Raw genomic sequence first — 14,569 nt, 5'->3', positions numbered from 1 at the left:
TACGGTACCTTAAAGGAGGCCCTCACCATCGTCAGTGGATGGATGGCCTCAAGTTGAACCTAACCAAAACTAATAAGAAAAATGTCATTGTGGTGGATGAGAATGCACGGAACGTGTAGTCGTTGTTGTGCTTGCATGATAAGTGTGATGCGGAATGCGTGGCTGCTGGCTTGGACATGTGGGATGAGGGAAAGGTGAGGCACAGGGCCTAGTGGCCATCCTCTGTTGCGCTTGGTCTACAGCTGTGTGTAGTTGAGAAAAAGGGTATGAACTTTCTTATGAAAAGGCCCTACAAAATACTGAAAAGCTTTGTTAATTGAAACAAAGCTTTTCCTCGTCCCGGAAGAAATTGCCACATGTTTAAAAAAAAAAAAAATCATTTGCTTAAACCACAGTTAAATTGAGGCTATGGCTTCTAAATAGAACAACCCCCTCCACCTCCCCCCCCCCCACCCCCCGAAATGAGCCAATTACACTGCTTCCCAACCAGCTACAAATAGCAGTGTGCATGCTGCTATTGGCACAGGCAGCATGACGCTCTGTGCGTCCCAGCAGTAGGCTGTAAGCTGCTTGTTTGGAAATGAAGCCTCTGATGCCCCCAAAGAGGGCTGCGAGCTTCACCGGCAGTGCACAGGCACCGCGGTGGAAGGCGTTCAGGCACTTCCAGCCCTCTCCTATTGTGCGAGGGTGAGTGACCTTCAGGACTGATGGGTAACTGACTGCTTTTTACCCGGTCACCAATATAAAATGTTCAAGTAGGAAATCGACGATCTGAGAAAGGCCAATAAGAGATTTCAAAATAAAAGCATTGTCTGTCTTTATGGGAGCCCACTTTATCAGTGCTACATCTTGTCGGTTAACTTTAAATGAATTATTATGGCTGGTTTAATGTTTTAATCATTAGTGGCTTCCTGGACGTGCTGCCAGCTGGCTGTCTGCATTAGAAAGGAAGTGGGAAGGGGCATATGCTGAGCTCGAACTGCTGTTCCTGCTTGGGCTGCTTCACCAGAAGTGAGGCAAAGAACAGACCCATAGAACCATAAGCATCTCACATGAAGCTGCCAGTGAGGTCTGCTTCACTGCTTGCAAGTGTGTGGAGGGCATTCAGTAGTCTGGCAGGAATGGAATTGGAAGCCCTCGTTGTCCAGTTTTGTCAACGCCTTTTAAGTGGCATGCTGTGAGTTATTTTATACAGAATCACTGTTGCTAACGTTAGCTCAGTTCTTGTAGTGAACGTCGGCAGGCTTTAGCCGGTGTTTTCCGTGTAATTATTGTTTTCAATGTTTTTTCATCTTTGTTACAATTTTTTTTGTATTGATTTCTGTGTTATTTTTTTAGTTAGACATTTTCTGTTTTGTATTTTAATTTCTCCGGGTTATTTACACGTCCGTGGCTTTCATGGTCACCCTTAGATTACCAGTATGCCACCAAGAGCGTTATGGTTGAAGAATGATCATCAACAGCAGGTATTTTAATATTCAGTTTAGCCTGGGGCGCTGCCATCTCAAGGTGCTTTGGGTTTTTTCCATCTGGATTTACGGTTGTACCTACAGGTCACCATCAGATATTTAACACAAAGTCTGATTGTTATATTCAGAGTGCTTGTAATTAATTGCTTTGACTTAGAGTAATTCTCGGTGATTCACATATAAAATTCCAGGGTTTTAGAAATCTACTTAGTCAAATGTTCCCTCCTAAGACTTCGCGGTTTGAACCATGTTGCAGATGCCATAAGATGATGCGTTTGTCAGGTTCACACATTCATTACCTGCATGTGGTGTCTGGGAACAGCAAACCCTGGTGTTTGATGCATCCGAAAGCCATCTGGGGGCATTAGCCAAGGCCTGCAGGGATATAGCAAAGCGATCCCCTCACCTTTCAAGTAAGGTCCTCTACAGGGAACAATCTTGCAAGAGATACTCCCAAAAGAAGCACTATAGGAAGGAGAAATCCTCTTTATTTTTAAGGAAACGGCCCAGCTTCAGGGACTGTTCAGAATCTCAATGTTGTTTCTTAATGCAAGGATCTTGATCATCATAGGAGTGTATTCTCACATAAAAAAGATGAAGCTGGAATTCCTGACTCTAGCGCTGACCCTGTGCAGGTCAAGGCCTTCTGGCGGGACATTATGATATTCTCAGGCTGGCCATGTTTAGACTCTGGGCAACCTCCTAAGGATAAGCCAGTTTTTGCGGGTTTGGCAAACCCAGGTGTCTCTAAAATTGATGTCACAGCCACATGGTCCAACCTTGGTGCTGCTTCCGATAAAGCCAGTGCCCTCCAAAGCCCTGCCCCTAGTGCGCTCTGTGTCTCCTAAAGGGCCGACACTGGCACAGCGTTCTGAGCTGATTTTGCCACAGCCTCCAAATGCTTTGAAGTGCTGAGATTGTGATTTGAAAAATAAAAAAGTTCAAACTTTGGTCTCAATTCCTCCCTAGGGACCGGAGATTTGCAGCTGTGGAGGAACTTTTCGCATATGACTCTAGTGATCTTGTCATGCCTGGTTAAGATTATCGTCGTACAGAGGATGACCTACAACTTTGTCCCTCCTATAACACAGGTGAACTAACAAAATATAAGTAGTCCATGTACATCCCCAGAAAAGGATCTCCCTTACATTAAAGACAATAGATTACCCACTGAGCCAGTGTGAACAAACCAAATGTAGACAGACTGATATTTTCACTTAATACATTTCTTTTATTGATATATAATTCAGATGGTATGACATACTCTATTTGCATAAGTATTACTTTGATTCTCTACACATAATTTTACAGCGTTCATTTCAGTCCTTCCAAATCTTCTATAAAAGCTCCCACAGAAATAGACAATACATTCTGATTCACACACATCTTTCAATTCAACAATTTCCTTAGAAATATCCAGAGAACATGATCAGCAAAACCTAGTGTTCTTAATAACATCCCTGTTAAAACAGATGTGGCCAGTTTAATAAAAATGTCCTTTTTATGTCATTCAATCTGATCAGATTATTTGATTTGATTATACTGGCTAAGTGGGTAATTTCTTTAATGAATTTGCATTGTACCCCATCCCCTTGGCCGTAAATTATTTAAATACACTGCTTGGGATACCCCTTTTATTTACATGAAGATCTCCTCTAACCCTTTGGGCCTTCTTCTGAGGGATTCTTTTTTTTCCCGCTTCAGTGGTACGAAAAGCACCGGAGGTTTTGGAATTAACCGTGCCCACCACTGATGCCAAACCTAATATTTTCACAGAAATCTGCAACTTTCCTCTGTAATTTCAGTTCTACAGCTACAATTTAATGAAGCACTCTTGAAGCATGTAGGAACCGTTCTCTTGCCCGGCAGTCCATATCCAGATCACTTGGCAATCCAGACCTGCACCATGTGACCTAGCATTTTTGTCACATTCGTCACCTGAGAGTTAGTGGTCAAAACCTTCTCTGTCAAATTGAACCCAAATATCTTAAAGAAACACGTTAGTTAGATTCCTCACCTTAGAATATCCCCAGGCGTCAGGCTGGATCCGGAAAGATTTTTGTAGCAATACCCCTTGCGCGTCGCTAGGCGGCGTCTGCGGCTCCGCGTCCGTCGTTGGCGTCGTGCGCCGGAATGACGTAGTCAGAGTACTTAGACGCCGCCCTCGCGCGCTGACGTCAGTTCTCCTTTTTTCCGCGCCAGACAGCGGCGATCCGGGAAGAGCTTACCCCTTAGTCAATTTTTGACTAAACTTTTTTGACTCTTTTTGGTCTTCTTTCGACTCGACTCTGGTGCCGGTAGGATGCCTGGGTTTAAAGCCTGTGACTCCTGTCATCGACTGATGTCGGTGACGGCCCACCATCGCCGGTGCCTTTACTGCCTGGGGGTCGACCACGACGCGGAGTCGTGCCCCGATTGTCAGTCCTTGACCTCGAAGGCTAGGCGGGAGCGGTCCCGTAAGCTTTTCGAGCTTCAGCACTCGGCTCCGCGCCGCTCACGGTCCCGGTCCAGGAGGAGGTCCAAGGACCAGTCGCGGAGCCGCAGCCACCATCATCGCTCGTCGGGCTCGAAGTCTTCGGGTAAGTCGAAGCGATCAAAGATCAAATCGAAGCGATCAAAGAAGTCCAAGAGGCGACACTCACATGTTTCCTCCTGTCCCCTTCGTAATGCCTCAGTGGGATTTGAATCTTGTCTTGACCTTTCTGATGTGTGCTCCCTTTGAGCCTCTTCACAATTGTCCCCTTCGTCTTCTGACTCTTAAGACTGCTTTCCTGGTAGCTATCACCTCGGCTAGACGGGTGAGTGAGCTCCAGGCTCTGTCATCTAAGCCTCCCTTTCTTTCTGTTCATCCGGACAAGGTTGTCCTCCGGACTCGTCCTTCTTTTCTTCCAAAAGTGGTGACCCCCTTTCACATCGGGCAATCGGTCACATTGCCCACTTTCTTTCTGCCTCCGCATTCTTCGAAAGAGGAAGAGAGGCTCCACCGTCTGGACCCAAAACGGGCGCTGTCCTTTTATTTGGACCGCACCTGACAGTTCCGGGTGGACGACCAACTTTTTGTTGGATACGTAGGTGCTAAGAAAGGGAGGACTGTACACAAGCGGACCATCTCACGGTGGGTCGTCTTGTGTATAAAGGTTTGTTACTCCTTGGCGAAAAAGGACCCGCCTGTTGGGCTGAGAGCCCATTCCACCCGGGCCACAGCGGCGACTACTGCCCTGGGACGGGGAGTTCCCTTGCAGGACATCTGTCAGGTGGCGATGTGGGCCTCACTGCACACGTTCACCAAGCACTATTGCCTGAACAGCCAAGTCCGGAGAGATGGCTTCTTTGGCCGTTCTGTTCTCCAGGAGTTTCTGGTGTGATCTTGGTTCACAGACCCTCCACCGGGGTTGGTATTGCTGGGGTATCTATTCTAAGGTGAGGAATCTAACTGACGTGTTTCTTTCAGATGAACAAGTTACTTACCTTCGGTAACGATGTATCTGTAAGAAACATTAGTTAGTTAGATTCCTCACCGACCCACCCATCCTCCCCGCTCTGCGAACCGACATCTAGGGTTAAGGTCATCCTGTTCAGGGCCCTAGACTTTTTGGCACCAGTGTCGGTCTCTTGCATGGCTCTGTGTTCCTGGCGCGGAAAGCTATGTACAAGAACTGACGTCAGCGCGCGAGGGCGGCGTCTAAGTACTCTGACGTAATTCCGGCGCACTACGCCAACGACGGACGCAGAACCGCAGACGACGCCTAGCGACGCGCAAGGGGTATTGCTACAAAAATCGTTCCGGTTCCAGCCTGACGCCTGGGGATATTCTAAGGTAAGGAATCTAACTAACTAATGTTTCTTACAGATACATCGTTACCGAAGGTAAGTAACTTGTTCTTCACTAACATCATGGCTCGATCTATGGGCGTGGCTGTCATTTTACGCCGTCAAGCTTGGATGTTTTTTGCAGCAATCGCAGGGGATGTCTGTTTAATCCTGATGGATATGCTGTTTGATGATGTGTAGCTATTCAGAGAGTTGTACAACTCCTCCCTAAAGTGCTTAAAAATAAAAAAGCCAAGACAGTTTGCTAGACCTAGCCTCTTTGGTGAAACAGTTTCACCAGCATTAGAGGAGGTTTCGAGGCTCATCCTGAGCACAACCGTTCTGGCATCCGCAATGTTTCAGCTGATTCAAACACAACCACAAATCACTCTTTTTGGGACAGGGTGGATCTAGGATTTTCATCGCCATCAACAGATCTAGCCCAAGCCACATTGTGGTGGCTCTGTTGCATCAAAACATCTTTGACTCCCCTTCTCCCCACACCACCAACTTCCGGTGGTGGTGGGGGGTGAAGTCTCCCATTTCTTAACTAACTGGAGACGATTATGACATATTGCTGGTTCATCTAGCTAATGACTTTTGTTCACCCTCCTCTAGACTATCTTCCTGCCATCAGGAAGTGATCTTCGGCAGGCACCTCTATTTAGGGGGCAGAGGAATTTGCCCTACTGAACAAAAGGACCATAGAGGTGATACCCATCGAGGAGAGACACTTGATTGTACTTCCTTTACTTCTTAGTCTCCAAGAAGGACGAAGGTATGAGACCCATCCTGAACCTTCGCTTCTTTTGATTCAGTAGGATATCTTCAAGATGCTGTACCTGAGCCAGGTTCTGTTGGGCCTCAACATAGGAGATTGACTGGTTTCTCTGGGCTTTTCAGGATGCCTACTTTCATCTGCCGATCATACTTGCACACAGGCACTACCTGAGGTTTACCTTGTTCTCAGTTCTGTCAGTTCAGATCCCTACACTTTAGGCTGATGAGCCACAGTGGCAACTTCACTGCGGAGATTAGGAGATTAGGACTCAATGTATAGCCATACTACAACTATCAGATTTCTATAGAGCATGGTCACCAAAGATATAGATGCGATTTACAGGTTAACAATAAATGTGACACAAGGGCTGATAATTTGTAATAATGATAAGTGATAGAATGACTGGCTGGTGAAGGCAGGGACCCCTACGCTGGTCACAGAACATCTTCAGGGCATCATGATCCTTGTTCATGATTCAGCCTTGACAGTCAACACCCAGAAGTCCCATCTCACGCCACACAGAGACTGACTTTCATAATAGTGGAGTTAGACGTGACCTGTAGGAAGGCCTTTCCTCCTCCTCATAGTATTGCAGATGTTCGGGATATGATTAATGTCCGGGTGGGCATATCCAGGGCCTCTTTGGCCTGATAGCCACATGCATCCTATTGATGCTGCATGCTAGATGAGAATGAGAACCCTCCAGTGGTGCGTAAGGAAACACTAGTTCCATCGCCAGGAGACCCTCTGCTCTCTGGTGCATATTTTTGATTCTGTCCTATACTCACTGCACTGGTGGAATGGTCCCTCCAATCTGTTGGTGTGTCTTCCCCTCAGCTCTCCACAGCTACAGAGTATGGTCTTTACAGATGCCAGGTCGTTGGGCTAGGGTGGTCATCTGGGTGACATCATAGCGCAGGGTTTATGGTCCACATCGGAGCAGGGCCTGCTCATAAATGTGTTAAGTCTGCAGTCAGTACGTCTTGGCATGAAGGTTTTTCTCTTTTCCATCTCTGGAAGTGCCATTCTAGGGCCGCATTGTACATGCAGCGCATTTTCCTTCATTGTGCCGGGCGCACCGTTTAAAAGGTGTGTTCAGTGCAATGAAGAAAGATGTGTCGTATTATGATGAATGCGCTCCTCAGGGCAGCTGCGAACTCACGCTGCCCGGGGCGCAGCGCATTCATGTGAAAAACAGAACATCTGCTTTGAAGCTGCTCTGTGTTATCACAGTGCAGGCTGCAACCCGCCTACACTTTTACAGAGGATTTGAGATCCCCTTGCAGGCGGGTGCTGTCAGTGACGGCACCCACCTGCAAGGGGATGTCTGGGGGGGTCCATTGGTCCCCCTTTTTACGCCTCCAGAGGGAGCTGCTGTCAGGGGGGCGCACTGGCAACGTGCCACCTTACAAATGGCACTCTGTCAGTGAGTCTCCTGAGAGCTTCTTTGCTTCTGCTCCCACATCTGTAATTCGGTACGGGCGCAGAGGCAAAGGGATTCCCTCTTTTTCATGGGGCACACCCCCATGCACATGATGGAATGCTCCCTGAAAATAGTGCTGGCGCTTTATGTGAGCCAGCGCTATTGGTATTACAGAAAAGGCCACACACGCTTCTGCTTCCCCTTCTGTAATACCAGAGTGCCCAGTGAGGATGCAAGGCAGGCGCAAACACCCGTTGCGCCCCCGGGGCACTTTCTGTAATACGGCCTCTGTTCTGTTAGCATTACTACTTTCCCATCACATCAGTTATCCTGGTAGCAGCACCAATCAAAGGTATTCTCAACATGATAGCAGACACTCTTAGTTGCCTCTTACTCAAGAGCCTGGAGTGTGAACTTCATTCCAAAGTGATAAAATTGATCTTGTATAGATTTGGGTGTCCATGCGTGGATCTCTTAGTCACACCTCCAGAATAGATAGTAATGTTCGTTTTGTGCCATACACCTCCCTGGGGGACGCTATTAGATTTAACTGGTCACAGGGCCTGCCTTACTTATTACTGCTGATTCACTTCTGTCACCAGTTTTGACCCGTGTGGAGTGCAGTGGCTTACAGCATCATCTGTGCATAATAGGGCAAAGTGGATAATCAGGTCTTTTTGGGCTTCGCAGGAGCCAAGCGGGGCAAATTGTTGGCCAGGCCCAATAATTCACATTGGGCTACCCTTTTTATATAATCTGCTATGCCTTGACCAAGAAAGACGCACAAGCTGGCGTTTGTACTCACTCCACCAGGGCCATGGCTGCTTCCAGTACTCTCACTTAAGGCACTCTAATGGTTATCTGCTAGGCAATCATGTGGTTATCTTTACATACATTTGCTAAACTTTTCTTTTAAAACTTTATTTATCATTTTAACACATCACAGCAATGCGATCATAGGTGTTCACTGTTTTGACATTATAATCAAAAAAGATACAGTGGGACAAAAAAAAGCAATACAAATTCTGTCATGGCTCGTATCGATAAGGAGAATAGTAACAGCCAGGCAGTTAAAAATTAGAAGGAAAACACAATCTCCATGACCCCCACAGCGTCCCCGTACATATCAATTCACCGTCTAGTAGCAGGTGTCACAACCCCATGCAGGCTCCACCACCATGAGAGAGACCACACAGCAAAAAGGAACCCATCTCTACAGGACGGGGATTGCAGTGGGCACTAATCATTAGCGGGTCATGTAACTGCCTAACCAACCCCGGTAGGGACAATGCCCAACTCCAACAGCGAGTCAGAGGCATTTCGAAGGGATTCCACATAGGACCTGTATGGACCCCAAATGTCCTTGGGACGAGAGTAGCAGGGCAATGTACTGGAATATACTTCACTATTGGTGTTACTGTAGGCCTGACTATTCAACCAACTTTGCAAGGTGGGGACTGTCTTGTGACCCCAGTGGATAGCAATTTCACGCTTGGCCAGCAATCAGCTAAGGGATGCGAATTTCTGAACAGTTTTGGGGAAATTCTCCACATAACCCAGAGGTGCCACCTCCGGTGTGAGGATGATGGACAGTTTGGTCATGTCGCCTAGCGTTTTGTGCACTTCCTCCCAATATGGTTGTAATGTGGGGCAGGTCCAGGTTAGATGTGCGAAATCCACGTGTGGGGCGCCGCATTTGCGGCAGGTGTGGGGTCTAGTCGGATCGAGTCTGTGAGCTTTGGCGGGAGTGGTGTAAATTCTGTGCAGGAACTTAAAATGTAACAGTTTATGCTGACTGTTTAATGAAATTTCTTTCGTGACTGCACAGTATTTAGCCCATTGATCGTCTGTTATGGGGTGGCCCAAGTCACCCTCCCAATCCCTGCGGACCTTGTCGTCAGTAACCGGGAGCATCCCAGAGCATGCCTTATAAAGTTTAGATATGAGGTGAACCCCGCTCTTGCACTCAATAATGAGTGAAAGTGGAGTGAACGAGTCCGGTTCAATGGGAAACTCAGGAAGCGTGGCCCTTAAAGCAGAATGGATCCATTTAAGAACCAAGCTGTCCATAAACGTAGCGTCATGAAAGCGGTCATCCTCTGTTGCAGAAAAGTTATGTCCGCCGGGATATAGGTCTCCCAGTTTTGTAATGTCGAACTTGGTCAGAGTACGCTGCACCAGTCTCTCACCCGTTATGGACAGCCAGCAGTCATTGGGGAGAGGAAGAGCCGAGGAGTATAGTGTCTGGGAACCAGTGAATCGTTTAAGTTTATATCATGCCCAGCTGGTAGTTGAGACCGTCTGTATATCAGTAGGGTCTCTGGGCACCCCTTTAGGCCAGACGGTGGACAGCCGCTCAGGAAGAACGAAATCCGCCTCCGGGCGGAGAAACGGGATCCTGGCGTTGGGATGATACCATGCAAACGCGTAGCTGCATTGAGCCCCGAGATAGTATAGATGGAAAATCCGCACCCCGTACCTACCCCTCTCATAAGGTAAGGTGAGAACCTGCCAGCAGACACGTGCCTGCTTGCCCCCCCTAGACCAATCGCGTGAGGTGTGACCGTAGCTTTAAAAAGAAACTGTTCGGGAGGGGAATGGGAATATTGTTTAAAAAAATATTAAAATGTGGGGAGAAATACCATCTTGATAATGGCGACTCTGCCTGCTATGGACAATGGGAGCCTCAGCCATCTCTCCACCTGGGCTTCAAGTGCTCAGACTGCCTGCTCATAGTTGAGACGGAGGATCTGATCAGTGTCCAAGTGGACGTGAATGCCCAAATATTTGACGGAGTCAGCACACCACTCGAGAGGGAATTCACATGTCCATTGGGTTGTACTGGGGGTCAAGGGAAAGATAACTGACTTGTGCCAGTTCATGCCCAGGCCGGAGTGCAGACCAAAATGAAGAATCTCTCTAATGAGCGGTTCTAAGTTCACCTGTGGTTCTCGGACGTACAGTATAGTGTCTTCCGCGCCAGACAGGGGACCGGTGTTAAATTGGAGGTCTGTCTGCAGGTGCCTCTCCTGCAAGTGGCGGATTAAAGGGTCCATGGCAAGAATAAATAATAGAGGCGACAGAGGGCACCCCTGGTGTGTGCCGCGGTAGAGAGGGAACGGTCTGGATAGCGTGCCATTTAGGCGAAGTCTCACTGTGGGGCGGCTGTAGAGCAGTGCCATGGTAACTATTAATCTGACCGGCATACCCATGCGGCGCATGATAGACACGAAGAAAGGCCTCTCCAATGTATCAAAGGCCTTTTCAGTGTCGAGAAGGATTGCAGCGGCAGGAACCTCTGGGCTAATTCTGTGGAGGACTGAGAACAGTGTCCTAAGATTCAGAGAGGTCGAACGGTTGGGGACGAAGCCGAATTGAGCCGGGGAAATAATAAATTCCATCAATTGGGATAGGCGATTGGCGATAATTTCATTGATAATTTTATAATCCAAATTGAGTAGGGATAGAGGTCTATAGGAACCGCAGAGGGACGGGTCTTTGCCAGGCTTGGGGAGAAGTATGACAACCGCTTCACGGAGTGTCGGGGGGTAGAATCTGTTTCTCAAGGGCCTCAGCGTACACTTCGATCAGTTGCGGTGCCAACAAGTCTTTATAGGCCTTGTAGAATTCCCTAGTAAAGCCATCCAGCCCAGGGGCAGAGGACCCACAGAGAGAATCGATGGCTCCGAGTACATCGGCCTTGGAGATTGGTTCCGCCAGAAAATCCTGCTTTTCAGCACTCGTCCTGGACGTTCACCCTCGCCATATCGCCGAGCGGTTTGATATTTGCCCAAAAAGAGGATCTCAAGATCAGCTGCATCTCTGTACTCAGTGAGGAGAGCCAAACGCCGTTCCACTGAGCCCGGTCAGGGGGCATGTCGCGTCTCATTGTCGAAGTTTGCGAGATCTTGCTCTAATCGCGCAAGTGTAGTGCGGAGAGCCCTGAGCACTCCCACATGCTTGGCAATGCAGACACCCCTAATGTACACCTTAAATCCCTCCCACAAAACTGCCCAAGTGTCAACCGAGACGGTGTTGATGGTAAAATAGTCTTCAATGGCCTCGCGCACTTCATTATGGAAAAGGTCTTCTAGGCGGGCGCGACTAGGGAAGCGCCATTGCCTCTCAACCCAATCAGATCGCGGAACCCGAAGAAGGAGCTGGACTGGGGAGGGGTCAGAGTATGTTCTAGGGAGTGTCGCCAGAGAATGGTACCAGGAGGGGACACCAGGGGAGAGTAGCCAATAATCAAGTCTAGTCCATGTGTTATGTTGGCCCGCATAATGCGTGAAGTCAATGTGGGAAGGGTTACGCATGCGCCAAATATCGAGGAGAGAAAAATGGTCGCAAAGGTCAAGGAGAGCACGGCGCACACGTGGTTTGGTATCAGGGGAGTTGGTGGTGCTATCCAATTCGGGGTTAAGGCGTAGATTAAAGTCCCCACCTACCAGCAGCAAGATGGGATCTAGTTTGGAGAGCTGGTCACGGAGGGAATGAAAAAATTCTGGGGAGTCAGTTTTCGGGGCGTAGACACACTATGACCCATTAGTGACCCTACTACGATGGTGTATCTACCCTCGCTACCATTGACGACCGAGCGGGGTCTGAAGGGAAACCTCTTATATATGAGAATGGCCCTGCCTCTGGCATAATTACTAAAATTGGCGAAATATCTGTGTGCGGCCCATCCTGAAGCTAAGCGGGCAGGGTCAGATTTAGGCAAATGCGTCTCCTGCAGAAAAGCAATGTCCACATTGTGCGGAGTAAATAATGAACGACCTGTCTCCTTTTACGATTATCATTGAGACCCCTGACGTTCCAGGGCATCAAGGACAAACTGGAGGGGCCCTCAATAGTTCCCAGCTGAGCCATCTAGTAGTTGTGAAATGCATGACAGATACGAGCACCAACATTGAAAGGCAAACTGTGACAGTGAACAAATCGGAAAATGATCAACAATTGCTATGCAACGGTAGTCCTCTCCCACCCCTCTCCCAACCTTACTACAAGAAAGGCAAGGCAAACCCACAACAGAGAACAATACGTATAATACCAATTGACTTTACAGCAGAACGAGAAAATACTGAAACGGTACATTCGTGAGACCATAAACAAACCCAAGGTGTACACCATGAGGGGTGGCAACGCCACGACAATCGATCAACTATGTGAAACATATCAAAATGATAAGTAGAGTAATCCCCATACAGTTCAGTTAAAGCATAGAAAAAACAGCTTGGCAGAGTCAACCAGTTCCGGAACCAGAGAAGAGTTCCATGCTTGCATCAGAGCCACTTAGCGGAGGAGAGGGCCTGCTCCCACCCGCAGCCGCCTGATTGTTGTTTTGTTTATAGGTGTGACAAAAGTCATGTACGTAGTTAGGATTTTCAAAGATGCGGGCCCGGCCGTGAACATCAATCCTCAACCTGGCGGGGTATAACATGCCATACTTCAAGCCTAAGTTACGGAGGGTGGCCTTAACCCCATTATATTTGCACCGGGCCTCCTGAACCATGACGATAAAGTCCGGGTAGAAAGCAAGTTTGGAGCCCTGCCACATGTTCTCCCTACGTTCTCTGGCGAGGCGTAGTGTCGTGTCGCAATCTCGAAAGTTCATGATGCGCGCAATGCTAGGGCGCGTAGGGCAGCCTGGGTTGGGTCTGGGCCCCAAGGTACGATGGGCGCGCTCCACCACGAATCCGTGGGTAAAGGACTTTCCCAAACATGTCTGACAATAGAGTCTCGACAAAGAGGTCAAGGCGGTCAGTGGCGGTGGATTCCGGCACTCCCAGGATGCAGAGGTTGTTGCGCCGACTTCACACTTCGAGGCCCTCGTTTTAGATAGCTGCCACTTTTAGGATGCGCTCCACCCAGTCCAGCCTTTTAACGGATTGTGCGGTGCCATCTTCGATATCAGAGATACGTGCCTCTGCAACGTCCAGGCGTCTGTCATGGACTTGGCGTTTGACCCCTAAGGTTTCAAGATTCTTGTAGAGAGCGTCAAACTGCCCATCTAGTGCCCAAAAACCCGCTCTCATCTCTTGGAGTAATAAAGTTGATGGAGCGGAAGGATCGTCAGCACGGTCCAAGCCCTGCCTGCCCTCCGCCATGTTGGAACTGTCTTCGGCAACCTTCTCCACTAGTTTCTCAAAGGGAAGGGTCTTCGGTTTGGGATCCCTGCGGCCCATGCCGCAGCGCAGAGAGATGAGCCAGGCAGCGGAGACGTGACCCAGATATGGGATGTGGAGGGGGAGCAGGTCCGGGCCAGGGATTGGGAATGCGAGAGGCGATGTGATCTGTGCGTAGGGCCCCAAGTTACAGCGCTGCAGGCGCTAGTTTCCCCCTTGGAGCACCGCAGGGAGCGAGCACGTCAATCACACCTTGTAGAGTCCGCTCAGAGATCAGGCCCTGGAGATGGCACAAAGGGACGATGGGTCCTCTGCAGAAGTGTGCTGGGGGCCGGTCGGGGTTCATGCTGGGGCACAGCTGCGCGAACTCTGAAGGCGGGCGCACCGGGCCCTCCGCTCTGAGGAGATGCAATGGTGGGGTACACACTTCACGTGCAAGTAATATAAGGCACTCCTGGGGGGCAGGCGGGGACTAGAATCAAGCTAGGTGAGGGGCGCTGTCGGTGGAGTGTAGCCCCAGTCTCGCTGCACAGGCAGTCCGCACCTTGATGGTTAACTGCGCTGCGGACTGCGGCGGGGCTCATGCTGCTGGAAGCGGCAAGATGAAGTGTTGGGTGGGCACAAGCCACGTTATTAAAGGCCGTGAGGCGGCGGAGACACAGCGGGAGACAACCGGGCGCAGGGGGCATCAGGCCGCCCCTAGCTTCTCCTCTGCTCCACGCCCCACGACGGCCAGAGAAATGTATGTATATTTACAAAACATATATAATGCACCTAATAAGGTGGACTTTAACTCAATATTTGTTTAACATCAGCTATTTACACACTATGTTTACAAGGGCCTCCCAGGCTCTCCCGCGGGCCCTGTCCCCGCGGGGCCTTAGGGACGAGGCGGGAGCTCGAGTTGTGCTCCGGGGGCAGCCAGAGGTGGCCGCGCCCCTCTCAAGCAGTGTTAGTG

The 14,569-nt window shown here is 49.2% G+C and overlaps 1 protein-coding gene across 3 annotated transcripts in view; it reads left to right on the top strand.

Moving 5' to 3' along the window:
* The window catches only part of TTC33 (tetratricopeptide repeat domain 33), a 925,632-nt gene that overhangs the window by 191,794 nt on the left and 719,269 nt on the right, over positions 1–14,569 (top strand). The window lies entirely within an intron of this gene.

Source organism: Triturus cristatus, chromosome 2_1 (genome assembly GCF_964204655.1).
Source record: "Triturus cristatus chromosome 2_1, aTriCri1.1, whole genome shotgun sequence".
In the NCBI taxonomy this organism is placed as follows: Eukaryota; Metazoa; Chordata; class Amphibia; order Caudata; family Salamandridae; genus Triturus; species Triturus cristatus.
This window is presented reverse-complemented; position numbering and strand designations above follow the sequence as displayed.